At 44.6% G+C, this 19,117-nt stretch overlaps 1 non-coding gene across 1 annotated transcript; it reads right to left on the bottom strand.

Annotated features, from left to right (window-relative positions):
* Window positions 1-12,819: 12,819 nt before the first annotated feature.
* On the bottom strand, window positions 12,820-12,881 carry LOC130017780 (U7 small nuclear RNA). Its single transcript, XR_008791446.1, has one exon. It is a non-coding gene; the product is annotated as a U7 small nuclear RNA (small nuclear RNA).
* Between the last annotated feature and the right edge of the window lie 6,236 nt (window positions 12,882-19,117).

Here is a 19,117-nt window from a genome sequence, read left to right as displayed (position 1 = left end):
AACACTGTCAGACCTTTGATACAAGGGGTCCATTCCATCCTTTCAAATGTCTTTCTACGCACAATAAATTTCATTTAAACTGTTTCCAATAGGTGTCAAAGAGATAGGACAGCAGGTAGGATATTTGTTTTCCACAAGGTTTAACAGGGCCTCAGAGCACCACCAGGAGTAATCTCTTAGCATGTCTTAGTGTGACCCAAAATGATGAAAAAAAGTTTAAAAATTAAAATAACTCTTCATTTCACGCCAATAAAGAACCTTGCCAGTGCGATTTTGCTAAGATGAGTCAAAAAATTACTTATTCTTTATACTTCCACAACGCTAATCAGTACTGAAACAAGGGAGGCAGAGATGACACAGGAGGGAAGGAGCTGGTCACACACGACAGACCTGGATTCTATAAGGTACCCCATAAGGATCCTGAGGTATAGATATCTAAACTTCTTAGAGCTAGGAGTGGGCTCAGCAGGTTGTGGTTCCCCAGACAGAACATGATTCAGGGTGAATTAAAAAAGATGGTATGTCTGTTTCTGTGCCATAATCCCCCAAAGCCCAGGGCCTCTAAGCCAAGCCACAGGGGCTGGAGAGATAGTCCAGCAAGGACGGTTTTTGCCTTGTACGAGGTCTGGTCTGGGTTCAATCCCACCTTCTCCTATGGTCCCCAAGGTAGGAGTAATTCCTGAGGAGGTGAGAGTAACACCTAAGCATGTCTGGGTGTGACCGAAAAGAAAAAAAAATGCTTGTTGCATATGTATTAGGACACCCACACACTGCCCAGGTAGACAGGTAGGATCCTCAGTCAAGTCCGAGTCAGAGCAAACAATGGGACAGTGGAGAGCCTTGACAGCCTTGAGCGAGCAGCATCTCTTTTGCCTTTTTATTTATACACATTCTTCCTGGCTTTCACCAGAAGATCCAGAAACTACAAGTTAACATACGCGTAAAATCCAAATATCTGGACACTCACATAGACTTTCCCTTACTGACTGACATCACATGAACTTGTCACACACTACCAGGATCATTTCCTTCCTGACAGTACATCTGAAGCACACCTAACACTCTGGTACAAACAAAACAGGCTTTAAGGGGGGCCTGTTTTGACACTGTAAAGTCTTATTAGGGAATCGAGTTATGTAGTATGAAAGTTATGATGTTTCCAAGGTTTATGACTTGGGATATAACTAAGGCTGCAACAGTGGGCAGGGGGCAGGTTGGAGGAGGGATCAGGGAGGAATCCGAGTGAAGAACAGGGGAGAATACAGGAGGAAGAATCAAGAGGAGGAGGCTGGAAGAGTGGGCGAGGGGAAAGAACCAAGGATAATGTTAGAAGGAGAATACAAGGGGAGAATAAGAGAGAATGGAGAAGAGTATCATGGAAAGTAGGGAAGAAAGAATCCAGGAGGAATCCAGGAGAATCAGGAGAGGAGTAAAAAGGAGAAAAGAGAGAGAAGAGTGGAAAATCAAAAGTGAATGGAGAGAGATTGGGATAAACTGTAACTGATACCAACCAGCCAGGCCCTTGTTTTCTCCTTTGTGAACCCATGGCCAGTGGCCATTCAGGGTGGAAAAAGCAGTGTGTGACCAGTGAACACAGGTGGCGAGAGGTTCCGTGGTATTCGTATTTATTTTTTGAATACATAATAAAGGTCCTCTACCCCCAAGAATTGGATTCTGGATTTCTTACTGGCCATGGCTAGCCTGCACCTTAAAAATAACATGCTGTTCCACTGAACTTCTTCATTGGAACAATACTATTGATTTCAGGGGGCTGGAGAGATAGCACAGCGGATAGGGCATTTGCCTTGCACGCGGCCAACCCGGGTTCGTTTCCCAGCATCCCATATGGTCCCCTGAGCACCAACAGGAGTAACTCCTGAGTGCAAAGCCAGGAGAAAACTCTGTGCATTGCCAGGCGTAAACCAAAAAGGAAAAAAAAAATAATAATATTGATATCAAATTTGCAAATCTTACCAGCTCACTCATACTCAGTAACTGTGTCCCTAAAACAAATTGTTGAAAGGTCAAACCTTGAAGCCCTGTTGTGAGTTCTGAAACCAAACACAATACGTCCAATTGAACATCCTTGAATGAGGCAGTGCAGGTGGAGGACAACTCTACAGTTGTCATACCCCAAAGCATCCCAAAACAAAAGGAAATCCCTTGGGGGGATCACTGTGAGAAGCTTGGAAATCCTACAAAAGCTTTTTGGGTTTTGTTTTTTGAACAATCTCAGTGATGCTCAGGGACCAAGGAGGGTGAATGTCATGGACTGGCAAATGCAGAAAAATGTCAAACCAAGAAAGTAAAACACAGGATCATTCCAAGATGGAGAGTCCAGAGGAGTGAAGGGCAATGTGAGAGTTGCACAGACACCTAGATCCAGGAGCCCGAGGCCCCTACAGTCACCAGCATGTTTCATATGTATTAGGACACCCACACACTATCCAGGTAGACAGGTAGGGTCCTCAGACATTCACCTGCTTCCACGCCTTTAATCACTGGCCTCAGGGCTCCTCCTTCAAGCCAGGAGATCACTGGAGGCTTCAACTCAGAATGCCTTGAACCCTACAGAGACGGAGCATGGATTGGTCAGAAGGAAAAGGTGCCAAGTAAGCCCCACGTGTCCCTACAAAAACAGAGTAAATTAGTGGGAAGGCATGAACAGAATCTGCACTTCTGAAATGCCACATATTTGTGGTTATCGAAGAGCTAAGATCTAGCTTTTAGTTTAAGAGTGTAATATGGGGCCTCAGAAAATACCAGCGATAGTATAGTTCTGATCTTGCACACAGCCAAGAGGAGTTTGATCGTATCACAATTTGTACTTTTGTTTCTGTCTGGTTTGGGATCCTCACCTGGGGATGGTCAAGGCTTCCTCCTGAATTTGTACTCAGGATTCACCTCTGCTGGTGCTCAGGGACCACATAGAATGCCAAGAATAGAACCCATGTCCACTGTTTGCAAGACAATCACCGTACCCACTGAACTGGCACTCTAGTCCCAGCACCACCTGGTATGTTATCAGCACACTTGAAGTGATGCCTGAGTGCAGTAAACCCAAAAGCATCACAAATCCAAAAATGGACAAAGTTGGCCAATGTCTGCAATTTGTTTATAAAAGTAAACAGAAAAGGATCCAGGCAGACAGCACAGCATGTGGGGCACTGGCCTTGCTCACACCCAACAGAGGTTTGATTCCAACATTCCATCGGTCTCTCAGCAGTCAGCTGTGATCCCTCACTACACAGACCAGAGGAAAACCCTGAGACTTGATGAACCAAGAACCATTGATCCCGTGCACTCAAACAGAACGGTGTCTGATGAAGTGAGACCCTAAGAAATAAATGAACAGTGGTAGGAGAGACATCACAGCGTTAGGACACAGACGGTGCACACACATACAGGTTCGATCCCCAGCAGCACACATGGTCCCAGACTACAGCATGAGTAACTTAATACACAACCAGGAATAATCTGAGAACCGGCAGGTGAAGCCCCAAAGCGAAATCAATGCCAAAGAAAGAATTTGAACTTGACGGACAAATGCAACAGTAGGAGGGGTAAGGCGGCAACCTTTTAAGCTGGCAAATGGGTCCAATACTCAGCACACCATAGGCCTCAGGCAATCCCAGGAGTGATCCTTCAGCACAATTAGTGCATTGCCGTTGTGCCCCCAAATAAAACCAAAATCAAAACCAAAACAAATACACAAAAGTAATATGTACCATAAGAATTAAACTGAGAAGCGAACTCAGGAATGACACAAACTAATTAGAGGGACCTGAACGACAGTACAGCACAAAGGGAGCTTGCCATGCCTGGGGCCATCCTGGGTAGACCCCTAACGCTCCAGAGACTCCTGCAATCCCACAGAGAGTGATTCCTATGCACAAAACTGAGAGTAATCCCCAAACGTCAAAGGTGAGCACCAAAAACAAAACCAGGGAAGGAACTAGAGGAACAGCTACTGCACAACTGTCCGACATCCTGGCCCATCACAGTCCCCGCTACTCTTGGATACACAGCCATAGCCTGGGACAGGGAGCCCACGTGGTTCTCTCCAGACACGGTCGGCCCCACACTGCTCTCACCAACGGTTGACAGGTCCTGGTAGGTCTACAGAATCATGTGCCTGTAGTCCTTCCATTGAGAGGCACATCCACTCCTGTGGGGTGAAGCTCACGGTCACATCGGGGAAGGTCACCAAGTCCTGAGCCAACACACAGGGCGGCAAGAGTCAGGGTCTATTTCTACTCTGTTCCCTGGGCTGCAAGGCTAGAACACAGAGCCCTTGAGGGGCTCAGATTCTGTTCCCTTGGAACAGTCTCCATGTACACTCCTGGTTGACAGAACCCAACATCTCTCTAAGACAGCTGCATCTGATAAAATCTGAGTATGCTCTACTACAAGGTTTCTAAAGGTGGCGGTCTTGCTCCTGACCGAGGGCTCCTACAAGCACTGCAGATTAACAATTGCATGGAACCAGTGGGAACCAAATGAGTGACTCTGCTTTCAGCCCAATACACTAAACATACACCCCCTGCACCTCACAGCCCATGTTCGAAAGAGAAGGGGACACGCAATGTCTAGTCACCGACTATGCATGCAGATATGTGCCTGTAGGACTCTCGTCATGGTTCAGGGCCATCCCAATTGGCTTTCGAAGTGGAAAAAGTGTCTAGAGACCAAGAGCTCTGCTGCCTTAGGGCACCCACACCCTGCCCATGGCCTGAGACAGGTAGGGTCATTAGACACTCCCCTGCATGCATGTCTTTGCTCACGGGTCTCAGGGCTCCTCCTTTCAGCTAGGAGATCACAGTAGGCTTTAACTCAGAATGCCCTGAACCCTAGAGAGATGGGGCATGGATTGGTCAGAAGGAAAAGGTGACAAGAAAACCTCGTGTGTCTATATAAAAGGTAAAGGCCCTCCCGTTGTTCATCGATTTGCTCGAGCAGGCCCAGTAACGTCTCCATTGGAGACGTTGTTGTTACTGTGTCTGGCATACTGAATACGTCACGGGGAGCTTGCCAGGCTCTGCCGTGCTGGTGAGATACTCTCGGTAGCTTGCCGGTCTTTCCGAGAGGGATGGAGAAATAGTGGCCATGTGGGCCACTTCTAAGGCAAATGCCCTACCGCACAGAGTAAATTAGAGGGAAGGCATAAACAGAATCTGTACTTCTGAAAAGCCACAGATCTGTGGTTATACAAGAGCTAAGATCTAGCTTTTGGTTTAAGAGTGTAATATGGGTCCCAAGAAAATACAAGAGACAGTATAGCCTCGATCATGCACACAGCCTAGAGGAGTTTGATGGCATCACATTTTGTACTTTTGTTTTTGTCTGTTTTGGGATCCTCATTTGGGATGCTCACAGGCTTACTCCTGACTCTCTACTCAGGAATCACCTCTGCTGGTGCTCAGGGACCACACAGGATGCCAGGAATAGAACCCATGTCCACTGCTTCCAAGACAATCACCCTACCCACTCTACTGGCACACTAGACCCAGCAGCACATGGTATATCATCAGCACACTTGAAGTGATACCTGACTGCAGTAAATGCAAAAATGAACAAAAATGGCCAAAGCCCACAATTGTTTTTAAAAGTAAACAAAAAAGGATCCAGACAGACAGCATAGCATGTGGGGCACTGGGCTTGCTCACAACCAATAAAGGTTTGACTCTGACATTCCATAGGGTCCCTCAAGCCGTCAGCTGTGATCCCTCACAGTCCACAGGCAATCTCTGAGACTTGATAAACCAAGAACCATTGAAAGTGATCCCGTGGACTAAAACAGAGCAGTGCCGGATGGGGTGAGACCCGAAGAAATAAATCAACTCTGGTGGGAGAGACATTACAGCAAAAGGACACTGACTCTGCACACACATCCGGGTTTGATCCCCAGTAGCACACATGGTCCCAGAATATAGCATGAATAACTGAATACACAGCCAGGGATAATCTGAGTATTTGCAAGGGTTATTTCCAAAGCCAAATCTATGTAAAACAAAGAATTTGAACTTGAGGCCAGATGCAGCAGTCGGAGGAATAAAGCATCCCAATCACTGCTCCTATGAGCACTGCAGAGTAACAACTGTGAACGGAGCCACTGGAACCCAAATGGGTGACCCTACTTTCAGCCTAAAACACTATACGTACACCCCCTGCACCCCATATCCCCCGTTCTAGGGAGAAAGGGTCAATCAATGTCCAGACATCTACATATGCACATATACGCCTGCAGGACTCTCATCACAGTTCAGGGCCATTCCAAGTGGCTCTCGAAGCGGCAAAAGTGTCTTGAGCCCAACAGCTGTGCCCGACCCAGAGATCCATTTCTCTGGCTCTCCTAGACCAGCACATGCCCAGAACTGCAAACAGAGCAGCGAGTAAAAGCAGAATGTGTTCCAGAGCAGCGACTCTCTCCTGAGCGTGAAGGACAAAATAAGGAGTAATAAGCATGTCCTTGGACTTGAGTCACTGTAGCTGCCAGGGAGCAAATGACTCCAGCAGACCCCAGGGGGCCCGTGATACACACCAGGTAGGAATCCAGAGAACAGAGTCAAGAGGAAGTCCTATGCATCTCCCCTGTGAGACAAAAGTAACTCTAAAAAGAAATAAAGGAGCAGGATTGTGTAACAGGACAGCAGGTTGCAGACAGCGAGTAGGGCTGGTGATCCTCGCCAACCCATAGGGTTCCCTAAGCACTGCCAGTTACAATGCCGGAGTGCAGAGCCGAGAGTATAATCCCCAGAATCACAGAAAACAAAATACCCAGATACAAACCCAGGACTCCCAGCAACCCACGTGGTCCCTGAGATCTGTCAGGAGTGATCCTTGAGCACTGAGGTACAAGTACTCTTTGAGCTGGGTGTGATCCAAAAGCCAAATACAACAAAACTGACACAAACATCACCTCCAACAGCAGCGACTGGCACTCCCACCAGGAGGCACATCACAGGATCCTTCCTGAAATAACTCAGACATATTTGTCCCAGGAAGCCTGAGCACTCCTGTCACTGCAGCACCTCATATTGTTACTCCCCTCCTACCTGGGGTTGGTGTGACAGATGGCATGTCACCATCTTCTGCCGCCTCTGTTTCTTCCGAGGACCAGAAACCTGGAGAAGTCAGAGCTGAGAACATTGGAGAGCAGCACAACTCCCCATCTCTGACCAGCCACACCCTTGGGCACTGGCTCATGGAACCACCTTGGGAACAATGCCAGATGCTTCTGTTTCCCCAGGAGAAGAAAATGAGTGCTGACGTTCCCAACAGAAGGTCTGGGCTTGGCTATGAGAGAGAAAACTCAGCGCTGCCTTGGCCTGGGGTCTCCCCCATGGGTCCCATAGAAGGTGCTCACAGGCCCAGCCAGGAGCTGACTCCAAGGCCAGCTCACACGCATCAGCGCCACCTGCAGGCCGGCAGGAGGACTGCCCCCCGCAACCATAGCGCAGAATGTGGCTCTATAACTGGGGCCGACCCTCTCCTCTATAAAGAAAACCAAACTTTGAACACACATACACACACACACATGCACAGAACCTTTTCTCAGTGTGCTTACCTTGATAGACAGGGGTCTAGACAGAGCTCTGCAACTTGATATGAAAGCAGAAATTGCTGTACGGACAGACTGTAAACTGCTACGATGCTTGTCTTGCTGACACCAATCACTTCTCTACATTCCGGTCGCCGCCACAGCACTCCAGGAATAATACCTAAATCTAGAGCCAGATTAAACACTCGGGGTATCTCCAGGGATTTAGAGCCCCCATTCTCCACACCAAAAACTATCCGCAAAAGAAAACTAACATGAACAAACTCCAGCAGGATGCAGTCCTCAAGCACTGGCAGGTGTGGCCCCAAATCCCATCTCACCTGCTCCCCTAGTAGTGAATAGACCCCGGGAGAGTAGCTCAAAGGGTTGAGCACGTGCTTTAAGGTGGGGGACATGGACTCTCAGAGACACATAGACAGAGGGGCAGAGTCCCTGACCATCTCCAAGTTTGTAGCAAAAAGAAGCCAGAAAATAAAAGACAGACTTCCTCCTGCTCTAGGACTGCACCAGCCTCCAGAGTGAGGCATGTACGACTTAGTGTACCTGGTCCCTGGAAACCCCCTTTCCGAATGAAGTTCATTCCAACAGCAGGGCACACACCTGGTCTGGGAGAGAGGGTCAGTGGGTAGAGCGAGGCTGAAAACTTGACAGGTGAACCAAAAAATCTTTTTCTGTGGAAAACAATTACATAGGATTAGCAGAGATAGTACAGTCGATAGGGTGTGTTTCTTTCCAGCAGCTAAGCCAGATTCAATTCTCCACAGCAGTTAGGGCCCCCCTGAGCACTGCCAATCACGATACTGAGCTCAGATCCTCGACTAAGTCCTGAGCTCTGAATGCTTTGAACCAAAATCTACAATTCAAAAATAACAAATCAAAATTTTTCTGTGCAAAGAGGCTGCAGACATAGTACAGCTGCAGAGGTGCTCGTCTTACTGGAGAAAAACGATATTTCTCTACTGCCATCCCATATGGTTCCTTGAGCACCACTTGGAGCAACCCGAGTATAGTCAGGTCTGCCCCCCAAAAACCTACTAAAAGTTAATTAAAACAAACCGATAAAGGCAAGGGAGCCATGGTGATCATTTATCCTTCGTGAGAGCGCTCAGGGCATGCACTGAAAGAGCAGAGGTGACTTCCTGCTAACACTGCACACTCCATTGCAGGACCCCTGTGGCCCCAAACAGCCCTTAGGCACCACCTCCTCTGTCACCAGGCTCTGCATTCTCTCACAGCTTCCTGTGGGACCCCCAGAACCGACTGGAGTTGGGGGGATGTGAAAGTCAAAAGCTCTACCGCATACTATTGGACCCAAGCGAGTGAGGAATCGCCCCCCAACCCCACCCCACCGGGCAGGAGGCACGTACATGGAGGGGACACTTGCCTTGTATGCTGCTGACCAGGATCGAGCCAGCATCCCTGTGGGTCCCCCAGCACCGCCAGGAGAGATCCCTGAGGGCAGAGCCAGGAGTCAGCCCTGAACGAAAATTGTTTCGAAAACAAGAACGAAACAAACGCCTCCCACGGCTTACCTGGGGGAGGAGGCTGCGTGGGAGGCCAGGGACCCCTGCAAGACTAGCCCCCAGGCGTCTTCCTCAACCACTTTTCTTCAGCGCCTCCCGGACCGCCCCTTCACAGCTGCCCAGGGAGACGCCTCCAGCCCAGCCCCCTGTTCCATAAAATGCAGAATAAACGGGACAAACCTCTGGGCGGGGGCTGGGCGTCCAGGGGAGGGGCCACCGCCCGCTCGGCACAGAGCGACCCCCGCTCACAAGGCGGAGACCGCGGAGGCTCAGGGTGCCCAGAGCGAGCCTGCGGAGGAGGAGGCTCTGAGGAGCGGCTCTCTCAGGCAGCTGAGGAGGAACTGGGCGGGACCCCCTAGTCCGCCTGGTCGCCCCTTCCCGCCCCTCCCCGACTGCTCACGCTCCGACGACTCCGGTGCCTGGCGGGAGATCCTGCCGCCCCAAAGACCCCAGGGAAAGGCGGGGCTCCGTGACGTCACCGACACTTCCGGTCAGAGTCTTAAAGGGCCAGGCTCCAAATACTCCTGACTCGTCCTTTCTTTTTTTTTTATGTTAAATGTTCAGTTTATATTGACCATTTGATGCATTAAAGGAAAAATCTGAATAGAAAAGCATGGAATAGTTAATATATTAATCATTAATTTAGCACTCTGAAAATTCTTTCACTATCAAACCTGTTACCAAGAAACCATTATATCTTCCGACAGATCATTTGAGCTTCTCTGTAAATGAGAGCATGGGTTTAAATTTCATAAATGCATTGTACAAAAGAGTTATATATCAACTTAATACTGTAAAATAAAGATAAAGGATATCAAGCTAACAATTTGTTTATTTTATTTTTTAATCACTGAGTTGCCTAAACATAGCTTTCATTGAAAAATATCATTACTGCTCTTCTCAGTTCGTAAAATTAAGAATTTATGTAGTGTCTCATAACAAGTCTCAAAATGGAGACGTTACTGGGCCCACTGGAGCAAATTGATGAACAATGGCAGGACAGTGTTACAGTGTTACAATAGTATCTCATAGACACAGGCACACACATTAATGGCATTATGTCATTGTCCAAGATACAGAATAATTTAGCATGCTTCAAACCAAAGCAAGTTACCCACACTGCTGAAGTGTTTGCTATGTTTTATGGAAAAGCCTCTCCATTGACCAGAAAGAGTAGAATTCTTTTTGCTGTCATTGAATGGAATATGTCACTCGTAATAACCAGGAGACAGAAGGCAAAGGAAAGGAAAGGGAGAGGAAAAGAGGCTGGGGGTGGGGAGAGAGAGAGAGAGAGAGATAGAGAGAGAGAGAGAGAGAGACTGAAGGAGAAGTCAGAAAAAGGGAAAGGGAAAGAAAGATTGATTCCTAATGAATGTATAAGTGTGCTCTGTAATTTATTTTTTCCTCCAGAAATATTTTCCCTTTGAGAAACATACTTCCAGTTGAATGTTACTGATAGTACCTTTATAAACATGATTTTACTAATAAGACTTCTGTGTTTTATTTCGCCTATTTTCTTCATTTGATAAACTCCCTTTCATCCCCAAAGAATCATCTTTTTATTGACGCCTACCTTTTCTAGTCTTTTCGGTCACATGAGGGCTCCTTTTCTTTATTGTTGAGGCTCTTTGCATCTCTCTCATCTCTTTGCATCTCCCCCACTTAAATAAATGGTACTAAGACAATATCAACATCTATATCAATCTATGTATACGTATATATATATATATATATATATATGTATATATACACATATAATCAGTTCCAGATAGAGGAAGAAATTAAAAATGAAACATATAAACATACAATTTTTTTAAAAAATGAGAAGCATTAACATTTTACATATACATAGTCATCACTTCATAAAATGAATTGGGAGTGGCTCTTTTTTTATATTCAATGAATAATTCATGTAAGATTGGAATCATCTGTTTTTGAACATTTGGTAAAACTCACCTGAAAATCCTCTAGAGCCTATTATTATTTTTTGTATGAAAAATGTATGGGCACTAATTCAACTTTATATAGGATCATTTGGATATCCTCTTTCTCTTTTAAAAAATTACAATAAATGCATTCTCTAAAAATTTTCATGTTTTACGTAAATTTTCAAAAATATTTACATTTGTGCATTATATCCCTTAGTAGATTTTAATCTCTGTTGACCATTGACCATTTCAATATGTCTCATTTATATTCTTGTTTTATTTGTACCTTTGGGGGAACCGGTGGAGCTTTCTTTTTTCAAATTTTTTTTTAGTAGTTGGAAGAAATAGCTAAGAGGACGAAGAACCTCCGGCTCCGGGCACATCTCTTTGATTCCACTGTTCTTCCTGCATTAACATATGCCTCAGAGACCTGGGCCCTACGCAAACAAGATGAGAACGCCATTCAGGTCTCCCAAAGAATAATAGAAAGAATAGAAAGAGCTATGCTTGGAATATCACGTTCCACTCAAATGAGAGAACGAATCCGGAGTTCTGACATCCGTCGACGATCAAGGATCAGGGACGCTGTCTCATTTGCCAAGGTGTCGAAAATCAGATGGGCTGGTCACGTAATGAGATTTAAAGACGACCGTTGGACTAGAGCTGTTACTGATTGGATTCCACGGGATGTCAAGAGACCGCGTGGCCGCCCACCTACCAGATGGTCAGACTTCTTCCTGAAGATCATGAACGATCGGTTTGAGGCCCTTCATGTTCCCAGAGCGAACAGATGCCATTGGGCTACACTAGCACGCAACAGGGACAAATGGAGACGTTACTGGCGCCCGCTCGAGCAAATCGACGACTAACGGGAAGTTAAGTGATTAAGTGATTTTTTAGTAGTCGGAAATGTATTACTCATGTTAAACAATTTTTTTATTTGGTTTATCCCAATTATTTATTTGTTTTCTATATCATTAATTTATGCTTTTGCATTTATTATCACCTTTTGAAAAATTTTACTTTAGTTTATTTTACTTCTTTTCCTGATTACTTTCTTTAATTACATAAATTACTTGCTGAATTTTCAGACAATTGAAAAACAAATGTATGTACTCAAAATTATAGATTTCCCTCAAGCAGCTTATAAACTTTATCTTACCAATGTTGAAATTCAGTATTTTAAAAACTAACTTTCAGAGTCAGAGAGGTGTTTTAGGAAGTTAGGCCTTGCATGTGTTTCTAGTTTTCCCCCGGCATCAGATAGGCCCAATAACCTTCTTCCCAAATCCTAGCACACTAGAAGTGATTTCTGAGCATAAAGCCAGGAATAAGATCTGAGCATAGCTGGGTGTGGCCCAAACCACAATTCCTGGTAAAAGTGAATAAATAGAAACTAAGTACTCTCAAATTTCCATTTTAGTTTCTTTTACTCATGAGTAAATAGAAATTTATTTTTTACTTTCAGGAATTTGTGTTATCTCTATAACAATTATGTTCTATGTTTAATCAGGCTATATGATACCAGCTTTTATTTTAATTTGTTGGTACTAATATTAGTTCTGGCCAGTCATTGTAAGTATTCTCTGTGAGCTTGAGAGAATGTGCATTCTACACTGTTGGCGGACAGTGTATTGTATGTACAACTGAACTTATTTTACGAATCAAGGATATGTCTCAGTGATAAAGCATGTGTAAGGACTCAGATTTGATTCCTGGCGCTTCTAAAAATAAAATAAATAAACGAACAAGTTTATTGCTTTTTAAAATATTTTGTATCACAACTCGTTTCGTTTGGGGGGTGAGTGTGGGCTTTCCAGTAGCAACCAGAAAAACTGCTAGACAAATTCTAAAAGAGCTGTAACACTTTTAACTAATTTCTTGATTTACCTATTAGTGATGATAGAATTGCCCACAAAGACGATGGTGTTAAGTTCTTCACATAAAAAAAGTGTCTGTCTGTGGCAGAGGCAGACTTGGGGTGGGGTTGGAAAGAGGAAAATTGAGGACATTGGTGTTGAGAAGTGTACACGGGTCAAAGGACAGGTGTTTGAGCATTGTAATACTGAAACTCAATCATGGACAACTTTGTTTTTCTCACGGTGATTTAATAAAAGAATTTTAAATACTTGAAATATTTTGAAACTACTTTATTAGGTGCATTTAAGTTGGAATTGTTAAATCTTTCTGGTAAGTCTGAATTTTAAATAATATATAGCAATCATACTAATTTCATTTTGTATTTATTATCTTCACAGGGCAAAGCCTGGCAAGCCACCAGTGAGGTATTCAATATGCAAAAAACAGTAACAACAAGTCTCACAATGGAGCTGTTACTGGTGACTGCTCGAACTATTTGTTGAACAGCGGAGGACAGTGCTACAGAGCTATTTATTATCTTAAATTCTGTTTTGTGTTGTATTAATAAACTTTCATTGACGTTCTTGTGGGCTGGAGCGATACCACAGTGTGTAGGGCGTTTGCCTTGCACACAGCCAACATGGACCCGAGTTGGATTCCTCCGCCCCTCTCAGAGAGCCCGGCAAACTACCGAGAGTATCTCTCCCACATGGTAAAGCCTGGTAAGCTACCCGTGACGTATTCAATATGCCAAACACAGTGACAAGTCTCACAGTGTTACTGGGCCCTCTTGAGCAAATCGATGAACAACGGGAGGACAGTGACAGTGACAGTGACCGTTCTTGTGGATATTACTATATATCTTTAGATTTATTGCTAACATTTCCCCCTTATTGTTTTATGTGTTTTTGTACTTAAAAAACACATGCAGCTTAAATTTGTATGTTTTTATCTGCTCTGACAATTTCACATTAAATTCAAGACATATCTATCATGATTCCTCATATATTTGAATTTATTTTGCCACCCAATTTTGCTATTTGTTTTTTCTTACTCTAATTTCTTTGTTTGGTTTTGGGGCCACACCTAGCAATGTTCAGGGGTTACTCCTGGCTTTTCACTTAGGAAGTACTCCTGGTGATACTTGGGGGACCACACGGGATGCCTGGGATTGAACTCTGGTTGGCTGTGTGCAAGGCAAGCACCTTACCCACTGTACTATCTCTCAGGTCCTCTCTAATTTTAAAATAAATTCTGGCATCTTCCCCACTCCTATTCATTTAGACAGAGATTTTCCTCCCTCATATACATTTTTTCTCCATTGATTTAGAGACTATAAGACATTTTTAAACTTTTAGTCATTACCTAAAAGTTTCCTAGAGCTTAAATACCTTACGAATTATAATTCGGATCAGTAGTTTGGTATTTGTCCCAAATAAATATAAAATTTAGGATTTTTTAATTTTCAGTCAATTCCATCCCCCATCAATACACTAATGTTGACTCAAATATTGTTTATCATTGATTTTTGCTTCTTTAATCTCTTAGAAATTATTATAGCTTTTTATATGTATTGTTAACCTATTAAATGTTCGCACAATCTCTTCTTTTTTAAAAATTTTATTAAAACACCATGAATTACAAGGTTGTTTTTTTCTTTTTGGGTCATGCCTGGCGATGCTCTCAGGTTACTCCTAGCTCTGCACTCAGGAATCACTCCTGGCCGTGTTCAGGGGACCATATGGGATACTAGGAATTGAACCTCAGTTGGAGAGTGCAAGGCAAATGCCCTACCCACTGTGCTATCGCTCCAGCCCCTACAAAGTTATTCTTAGTTGAGTCTTAGACATACAATTTTGCAGCATGCATCCAACCACCAGTGTCAATCTCTCTCCACATATCCTCTTTGCTATCCAGACTTTCTTTTTTTTTTTTTTTTGGTAGAGAAAGTTCAATTTTTGTTTCCGTTTCTGGTCTTGGATTTCTAGCAGGACATCTGCTTGGTTGCTAGCAGGACATTGGGGGCTCACCACGTACCAGATAGATTGAGAGGGAGGGGCTGAACACATAGCCTATGGAGGCAAAATGTTTACATTTTCACTAAGGGAATAAAATTCACAAGGATTTCCATGTAAACACCCACCAGTACAGTACTCCAACCCTGACCCCCAACCAAGACCACCAAAAAATAACGCTCAGAAATTACTGCGCGTTAATATTCAGATATCATGTTTTGTGTTTATTTATTTTTGGGGGGACATATTCTGTAATGTTCTAGACTTTTGCCTGACTGCTCAGGGGAACAGGGCTCGGGGAACCCTCTGGGGTTCTAACCATGGATCCTGGGGCAGCTACTCCCAGTTCGACTAATTTTTTTTATTTTATATTTTTTATTTTTTATGTTAAGTATTTTTATTTTTTAAATTTATTTATTTATTTATTTTGAATACCCATCTCTCCACCAGTGACCGGTTCCCACCACCGTGGATCCCAGTATGCCTCCCACCCCCCACCCCCCACCCCAGACTGATATTTTTTAATTGCACAAAACTTCCAATTGCTGGAGTAGCTCCAACTGTTCATGTATTCTGTTACAACAGTTGAGCATGAAACTAAGTCAATCAAAAGCCCAGAATGGGCCTTGGGGTAACCCAGAATGATGCTCAGGAATTGAGGAATGGAAAGCATTCTATGTGTAGTCAATATTCCTGTCTATGTGTTTGTATATCTTCATATCCAGTGGTGTTCTCAAGCTACTCTTAGCTCTGTGCTCATCAACTCTTCAAACAGTGCTCAAGTCGACAATGCACTGAATTCAACTGGGATCTAAAATAGATCAGCCACATGAATTGAAAGTCCCTTCTTCGCTCTGTAGCTGAGTGGTCATTGATTAGTTTAGTAGTGGATGAATTATGCAGCAAAAATTAAATTCTTTCAAAATTTGAACCAGTGCTCAAGAAGAATTATAGAGTGGGTGTGCAGGAGAAAGTCACTTTTTCAGTTGTGTTGACCTATTGTTCAGCTATGAGTTTTAGTTTATTAGAGGAAAATATGAATAAAATGTATAGTAAAATGGAGGGCTGGAGCAATAGCACAGTGGGTAGGGCATTTGCCTTGCACGCAGCCCACCCGGGTGTGATTCTTCCATCCCTCTCAGAGAGACTAGCAAGCTACCAAGAGTATCCCACCCACATGGCAGAGCCTGGCAAGCTCCCTGGGGCGCATTCGATATGCCAAACACAGCAACAACAAGTCTCACAATGGAGACGTTACTGGTGCCTGCTGGAGCAAATCAATGAACAGTGGGACAATGGGACGACAGTGCTAAAGTAGTACAGTGTTTAATAGTAAAACACAAAACTTAGTTATTTTAGAAGTTTACTTTTTAGTTTGAAGAGTTGATATCTGTATTTATAGACTTAATTTCTTGCAATCCCTCACAAGGGCACCTGCCAATCATGGAGTGAAATAGGAACAATGGCTTAGGGTGCACAAGAATGGTGTGGTTTATGATCAATACTTGATTGCTTTGTATAATCAGTTTTATTATTTTCTATGTCAAGGCTTGCTTCACTTTATGTCGACGTAAATTTACTGGGTGTTGAAAGATAGCCCCATGACAAGTGGGCCCTAGCAAAGCAAGTCCCAGCCCATATCCCCCCTGCAGCTGCGGCAGGTTGACAACACCAGGTACCCCCATCTCCTCCTTGCCCCTGGAATTCGCCAGGTAAGGCCACAAGGCTGAAAAAGGCCTAATGAGGCATCTCCTTGCCATGGAATCCGCCTAATAAGGCCACAAGTTCAGAGAAGGCCTAATGAGGTATTTTCTTGCCCTGGAATTCACCTAATAGGGCCATAAAACCCGAAAAGGCGTAATTGACTGCCCGGTGGGATGGCCTGGTGACAGGTACAGAAGAGAGTGGCTGGTGCTGATGGCTTGTTGCAAAATGACTGGCTGCCTGCGTGCAGTATCTAATGTGATAATTCAAATGTATTGGGTGATTTGTGCGTGGGCATTTCTGAAATGCGCGGGAAGATGGCCTATAAAAAGCCCCCTTTGAAGAGGCTCGGGGCTCTCTGTCACTGATGGTTTGCGGTCATGCTGTGAGCCCAAGCATGCTCAAATAAACCTCTTGCTTTTGCATGGACTTGGTCTCTCAGAGTTCTCCTTGACAGGTGAGGCTGTCATGATCTCGGACCCTAACAGGTGTCAGGATATGGGACATATGAGTTAACTAATTTTGTGGGTGCTTATGAAAATGACACGTGTGTAGGATGTGTTTTTTCCTCGCCTGTGCTTGTGGTGGGAGGCTGATGCTCTTGCCTAGCAGGACTGCCCTCCAGATGCTGTGAATACACTCCTCCAAAATTTATTTGTTGACGTCTCCTTGTCTCCTTGGTTCATGACCTCAAAAACTTTGAGGCTCATGTGATATTTGATGTGGACTGAAGCACAACAGTACCTGTGGACAGCTGCAGAGATTTTTTGGCAAGTAAAACAGATTATATTTGGAGGGGCTTTTGAAGGTGTTGAGGGGAAGTGAGTGAGGAAGAGAAGAAAATCAGAGAGAGGGAGTAACGCGTTCAAGAAAGAACACAGGCCTCTCCGCCCTTGGGGAGAACCCCTACACACATCCCAGTATTAGACATGGAAGTATGAAAGTACACATCTCAAGAGGGCGACACATGTGCTGGGGCACTCCACGTGCTTGTGCCCCTGGGCATAAGGAGCACATAAGACCGGGCAGCATATAAGTCGCTACAGAGATTTTTTTCAAAGAACCACTTTGTATATGCTTTGTTCAAACCTTTACTCAGTTGCCCAGGGTGTCTGAAGAACTGATGTCCCCAAATCTCTCAGATTTGGGTATTAGGAGTCCTTTGTTCCTCCCAGGAAGTCACTAACGATCTTCTCTCTGGGCCTTTAAATCACTGTTCGGGACTTTGTGGAAGAATGGACGCAGTGCTAGTGACCCGAGCAGGCCTGCACACGACATGCCGAGATGGACCACAAGGGTCATGTGAAAGATCTCAGAACAAGCACATCATTTTCAGGATCAGTGAGTTTTTTATTGTTTTTGTTTTCTTCTTTGTATCAATTTGGGAAGGGGCACACGAAGAAGTGCTCTGCGATGATTCGTAGTGGGGCGCCAGGAACCACATGGGTGATGGGGATGGAACCCAGATTTCCACTTCATACAAAGCAAGTGCCCTTCCACTGCACTATCACTAGGGCCCACAAACCAGTTCTCTGACACCATTAAGACTTGTGCTAACTTTCTAGAGAAGGCACACTCACAGTATTCCACTATTATGAAAAATACTAGAATTTTTTAAGTTTTCATTTGACTCATTTCAGTGTCTAGGGAGATTAAGTTCCTGCATTCCCAGCATCAGGCTCTGGACTTCCTCCTAAGTTGTCGAGAGACCATAGATGTGGTGGTTGGGATGGAGCCTGGACCTCCACCGTTGAAGTCATATGCTTGCTCCACTGAGCTATCCCAACAGCCTAAAAATATGTCTATTCTATTATGAATCTTGCCAGCTACCTCATATTGATGACCTCATTCTCAATGAAACTGCAGCAATGCCAAATCCTGAAGCTGTGGTTTGAGTTCTGAAATTGATCACAGCAAGCCAGATAATAATTAATCCTATAGACCCTGGATGAATAGGCCAGCAGGCGGATCTCTGTGGTTCTCTCAGTAAAAACAGGCCCACAGAAAAGAGAAGATCCTCTGGGAGGAACACCGTGAGGAGCTTGACAGCCCTCATAGTAATTTGTGGGCTTTTGTATTTGTCTAGAACCAGTGATATCTGGGGGAGCATGGAGTGCTGGGGATCAAACCATGATCAGTCATGGGTAAGAACAACACCATCCCCTCTGTACTGTTGCTCCACCAAAACCAGCTTTGTCAATGGCTCAATAATTCACGTTTAAGGATTAAGGCTGAAGAAAATCTCTTAGTGAGTCAGAGTGAGAACAGCAGGTAGGCACACAGGGTGACAGGGAGAGATCGCTGAGCACCACCCAAAGGAACCCCTGATGACCATCAGGAAAAAACCCTCTGCAACACCAGGCCCCACAACAAAATAAAAGTACTTTTTCCAGTTTGCTCAAAAACCAAGCTAATGATCCGAGGCAAAGACAAGTGTAGGGACAGAGATTGGGGGGGGGGGGGGGGAGGTGGTTCTGCTGCTCCTGAAAAGGGCACCCCGACGTTGCGGGCTGTGCAGCCAGGCTG

This window comes from Sorex fumeus, unplaced genomic scaffold (genome assembly GCF_029834395.1).
Source record: "Sorex fumeus unplaced genomic scaffold, SorFum_2.1 ptg000221l, whole genome shotgun sequence".
NCBI classification, from domain to species: Eukaryota; Metazoa; Chordata; class Mammalia; order Eulipotyphla; family Soricidae; genus Sorex; species Sorex fumeus.
Note: the sequence above shows the minus strand (reverse complement) of the source record. Positions and strands in the feature narration are given on the sequence as shown.